Genomic DNA, 6,007 nt, shown 5'->3' on the forward strand with positions numbered 1-6,007 from the left:
CAGGGGAACCATGTTTTGTATACCCGTCTGCGTTGTAGGTTGCCCTTTCAAGCTCTTTTCTATAATACCTCTTCCTTTGTATTATAGTTTGATTCAGGGTCGGGAGTCCCTAAGGTTATTGTAGCATTGTTTGTTGCAAACATTCTCCGGATTTTGAGAGCCTGTCTGCCACGAATGAAAGAGGGTAATAAATAGAAAGTGAAAGACGTACTGAAGCAAGCTGAAACTTATTTCCAATAAAATCTGAAACAGATGTCCAGTATATAAAGAAAGCATAGTGGTTAAAGCACAAGAATGTGGCATCATGGTAGCCTCCCACTTCTTTCCCCTCCTCAACTCAAAGCAGCATTCAGATGTGGAGGAAAGGCTCCGTCATGGCAAGAATAGGGAGACCTGGGTTCTGAGTCTGGTGCTGCCTAAGCATGTGACCTTGCTAAGTCACTTAACAGATCTGTGTTCCTTTTAGGGCTGTTATATGGACTTGAGGTTTTGTATGTGAAACACAAAAACAGTGCCAGATCCATGTCAGGCACTCTTAGAGTAGGCCACTTTTAATAACAAACTTTATTAAGGCAGACTTAACTACTCTTAAATGATACTTGGGATTAGTTAGTTAAGTAGCGCTCTTGTTAGTTTGTTATCTTTTAGTGAAAACATTTTCTTAGTGTGCCTCTTTGTGCCAGTGATAAGACTTAATTAAAAGAGCAGCTAAAGTTATGCTTTAATGTGGACTCTCGCTACAGGTGAATGTTTTAAAGAGAAAAAGTTTTCTCTGCAGTTGGCTTAGAGTATTTGGAAGGTCTCTTCAGAGTTCGGGCTGAGTCATTCAGCATTTACTGCTTGCACCTGACTGTCACTTCAGTCTGTAAGGTTTCATGTAAGTGGGAATATGTGTTCTGGCTAATAAATGCCTCACTGAGATCTTTTATTCTCAGCAGCTGTGGACGGTGTCCGATGTCTGGGGTGAACAAAGCATTGTCTGCTTTTGAAATTTTCTCTTATACCAGTAATGGAAAGTTAGCTTAGTCCAGTACTAGGGAACAACAGAAAATAGTTTCCTAGGCCTAACTAAAAATACAGTTTAAAGATGACAAGAAAAACTCAGCAAGGCAATTCTTGAAGGACAGAGAACTTAAGTACAAAGAAATGGGTTTGGGGGACTTCCCTACTGGCTAAGACTCCATGCTTCCAATGAGTGGGGGTCAGGGTTTGATCCCTGGTCAGGGAACTAGATCCCACATGCTGCAGCAGATCCAATACAGTCAAATAAACAAAAGATATATAATTTTAAAAATATATATTTTTTTATGAAAATCATATTCCTTACTCAGCGACCAACTGTAGTTTTATTCCAAACGTTGTCCAGTCTGGAGTTGAATAGCACTAAAGCAAATGATGTGGGGTCCTAGCCTGCATTCGCCCTGCAGTAGCAACAGGGAACTGATGTTGAGATACAGAAATCTTGCCAGTGACTCATCAGTCACAGAGCTTTGTATCTTCGGCAAGAATGGCAAAACCTGCCCAGAAAATTTGGTAAATACTTTTAGACAGCTGGGCGACTTGGGCATTGTTGATCCCCCTCCTGATCAGTCTGCTGCTGCTCCCTGTTGAGGAAGGAACAGCCTCTGCCTGTGGCTGCCCTCGAGGCTAAAGACAGATGACCGTTGTTCAGTGGCTCAGTCGTGTCTGACTCTTTGCCACCCCATGGACTGCAGCACACCGGGCTTCCCTGCCTTTCATCATCTCCCCAAGTCTGTTCATACTCATCCATTGAGTCAGTGATGCCATCCAACCATCTCATCCTCTGTCACCCCCTTCTCCTGCCCTCAATCTTTCCCAGCATCAGGGTCTTACAGTGAGTCAGCTGTTCACATCAGGTGGTCAAAGTTTTAGAGCTTCAGCTTTAGCATCCATCCTTCCAATGAATATTCAAGGTTAATTTCCTTTAGGATTGACTGGTTGTCTGGGCTTGGTCAGTCCCCTGGCAGACCTAACCTTGAGTGAACACACGGCAATTTGCTGTGATGAGTAGCAAGAAGTAGTACACATATGACAGACCACTTTTATCCAAACTCTAGAGCATTTTATACATTTTATACATTTAATGAATTTGTTACTTGTTCAGGGTCCTGCAAGAACAGCAGAACATGAGCTAGAACCAGGATTTCTCCTCCTGCCCTCAGTCTTTCCCAGCATTGGGGTCTTTTCAAATGAGTCAGTTCTTCACATCAGGTGGCCAAAGTATTGGAGTTTCAGCTTCAACATCAGTCCGTCCAATGACTGTTCAAGACTGATTTCCTTTAGGATGGACTGGTTGGATCTCCTTGCAGTCCATGGGACTCTCAAGAGTCGTCTCCAACACCACAGTTCAAGAGCATCAGTTCTTCGGTTCTCAGCCTTCTTTATAGTCCCACTCTCATATCCATAAATGACTACTGGAAAAATCGTAGCTTTGACTAGACAGACCTTTGTTGGCAAAGTAATGTCTCTACTTTTTAATATGCTGTCTAGGTTGGTCCTAACTTTTCAAGCAGTTGTACTCTCCATTCCCTCTAGAGGGCAGCAGCTCCTGAACAGTCAGGTACATGCAGACACTCTTTGAAGCAGAAGGGCAGTCAGGGTTCACTGAATCACGTGGTATTTTTTTGGAGCTGCATGTTAGCCTGGGTGCCATAATGGAGCACATTTTAATAAAAATAAACCAAAACAAACCAAAACTTGTACAAAGAGGCTTACATTGTAGAATCAGATCTAGAAGTATCGTAAGGGTTTTCTTCTCCAACCCTCCTGATAACTAAAAGTCCTTTTAAGCCTCTGTAGTAATAAGACCCAGCTTCTGGTGAGTCTGGAAGTATCTCAGGAGGCAGTCCATTTGAGGGATGGACCTCTCTCATGGTTGAAATCTTCCTGCATCAAGGTAAAACTTGTCTCTCTGTAAGCCTTCCCAGATGGCACTAGTGATAAAGAACCCACCTGCGAATTCAGGTAGATGTAAGAGATGTGAGTATGATCCCTTGGTTGGGAGGATGCCCTGAGGAGAGCACGGCAACCCACTCCAGAATTCTTGCCTGGAGAATCCTATGGACAGAGGAGCCTGGCAGGCTGCAGTCCGTGGGGTTGCAAAGAGGCGGACACGACTGAAGCTACATAGCACACATGCATCAGGTCACGTAGCGGTGTCCTTGACCTTCCCAGGGCTCTTCCATGTGAAAACACACCACCGCTCTCAGCATAGTTGCCACTTCCATATCTTCAGTCTAAATATTTCTAGATCCCTCAACCATCTTTCATTTCATGGGTGATAGGATTACAAACCTAGAAAACATTAAAAAGCAGAGACATCACTTTGCCTACATAGGTCTGTATAGTCAAAGCTGTGGTTTTTCCAGTAGTCATGTATGGAGGTGAGAGTTGGACCATAAAGAAGGCTGAGCAGGGAAGAACCAATGCTTTCAAACTGGTGTTGGAGAAGACTCATGAGAGTCCCTTGGACTGCAAGGAGATCAAACCAGTCAATCCTAAAGGAACTCAGCCCTGAATATTCATTGGAAGGACTGATGCTGAAGCTGAGACTCCAACATTTTGGCCACCTGATTCGAAGAGCTGACTCACTGGAAAAGACCCTGATGCTGGAAAAGATTGAAGGTGGGAGGGGAGGAGGGTGACCGAGGATGGAATGATTGGATGACATCATCAATTCAGTGGACATGAGTTTGAGCAAGCCTCAGGAGATGGTGAAGGACAGGGAAGCCTGGTGCGCTGCAGTCCATGGGATCACAGAGACATAACTGAGCAACTGAACAACAACAATGAGGATTATTTATCCCTTCAGTAGCTGACCCAGATCTAATATAGGAAAGGAATCTTTGTACTTCAGTTTTAGCTTTATGTTGCAGCTCTATGTCTGTAGATGGTCTCCAAAATGTAGAGGCTTAACCCATGGAAGTCAAGTTCTCTCCTAAGCGAGGAGTTGTAGTTGATCTTCAGGACCAATTCTCACTGAGGCTAAGGTTCCTGAAAACCTCAGTATGCTCAAAGCTAAAACATTTTAATCTCTGGTTCTATTATACTTTCCCCCATGATCTGCCACTCAGCAGCAATCCCAAACAAAGGATGTTTCTTTAACAGTTTACTTAATAAATACATTACTCACTGTACAGATAAGACTCAAGTACAGATAAGTACAAAGACATAAGAATCCTGTAAACCTATCACTCAGAAAAACTATGAACATTTTGTGCTACAGAAGCCCTTAACAGTCATGCCTTTGGCAACTGTGGCTTATCCCCACCCATCTTTCTAAGCCAAGTGAAAGTGAAGTCGCTCAGTCGTGTCCGGCTCTTTGCAACCCCATGGGCTGTAGCCTACCAGGCTCCTCTGTCCATGGGATTTTCCAGGCAATAGTCCTGGAGTGGCTTGCCATTTCCTTCTCCAGGGGATCTCCCCAACGCAGGGATCAAACCCGGGTCTCCCACATTGTAGACAGATGCTTTACCACCTGAGCCACCAGGGAAGTCGACTTCTAAGCCAAAGCCCTTGGCAATTATGGCTTCTTTCTCCTACAGACTGGGTATACTTAATGTGGGACTTATGTCAAGAAGAGATGTGTTTAAGCTATAAATTCTCAATGTGCTGTGCTCAGTCACTTAAGTCGTGTCCAACTCTTTGTAACCCTAGGGACTGTAGCCCACCAGACTCCTCTGTCCTTGGGATTCTCCAGGCAAGAATCCTGGAGTGGGTTGCTGTGCCCTCCTCCAGGAGGTCTTCCCAACCAAGGGACTGAACCCTCATCTCTTGCTTCTCCAGCATTGGCAGGTGGGTTCTTTTCCACTAGCACCACCTGGGAAGCCCCTTCAATTCTCAGTACATACATCCACAAAACAGTGAGCTGCATGGTTTAATCAGAGTGCCATCAGAGTTAAGGCAACACAGATCATGGATTTCTCCAACCCCCATGAAGGGAATTATGGTCCCCTAGCACCACTACTCGGGCTTCCTAAGGGCTTCAACAGCCTGTGAAAACATCAGGCAGTTATTTGCGTTTTTGCCAAGGATTCTGAGAGAGACAAGAACACGAATGTGAAAGATGTTCTAAGCCAGTAAGGGCTAGCATGAAGGAATGTAATCACAGGAGTTCTCTGGTGGCCTAGTGGTTAGGATTCTGGGCTCATTGCCATGGCCTGGGTTCCAACCCTGGTTAGGGAACTGAGATTCTGTAAGCCAAGTGGTGAAGCAAAAAAAAAAAGAAATGTAATTACAGCTTCCTTCTGCATACCGTGCTTTCCAGGAGAATCTGACAAATCATTACCTAAAGCAGGAACACTGAAGGTCTGGCAGAAAAGTGGTTATGACTGTGCATTTTTCTAAAAATAGCAACTTTATTGAGATATTATTCACATACCATACAATTCATCCATTTAAAGTATGCCTTTCATTTTTTTTTTTTTTAGTATAGTTATAGAGTTGTGTAACTGGCCCTACAATCAATTTTAAAACATTTTGATATTCACACTCTCACCCCCAAAAAACAAATCCTGTACCCATCAGAAGTTATTCCCTATTTCCCCCAACCCTGTTAGTCCTAGGCAACCACTAACTTCTCTGTCCCTGTGGTTGTGCCTATTCTGGCCGTTTCATATAGATGGAATTGTATATGTGGTCCTCTACTGACTGCTTCTTTCACTTAGCCTAATGTTTTCAAGCCTTATCCACAGGGCAGTGTACGTACGTCAGTGCTACTGTCTCAATTCATCCCACCCTCTCCTTCTCCTCTCCCAACCGCCCATGTTCTCAAGTCTGTTCTTTACATCTTCATCTCTGTTCTTGCCCTGGAAATAGGTTAATCTGTACTACTGGACTTCCCAGGTAGCTCTAGTGGTAAAGAACCCAGCTGCCAATGCAGGAAACATTAGACATGTGGGTTCGATCCCTGGGTCAGGAAGATCCCCTGGAGAAGGGCACAACAACCCATTCCAGTATTCTTGCCTGGAGAATCCCATGGACAGAG

Source organism: Capra hircus, chromosome 8, assembly GCF_001704415.2.
Source record: "Capra hircus breed San Clemente chromosome 8, ASM170441v1, whole genome shotgun sequence".
NCBI classification, from domain to species: Eukaryota; Metazoa; Chordata; class Mammalia; order Artiodactyla; family Bovidae; genus Capra; species Capra hircus.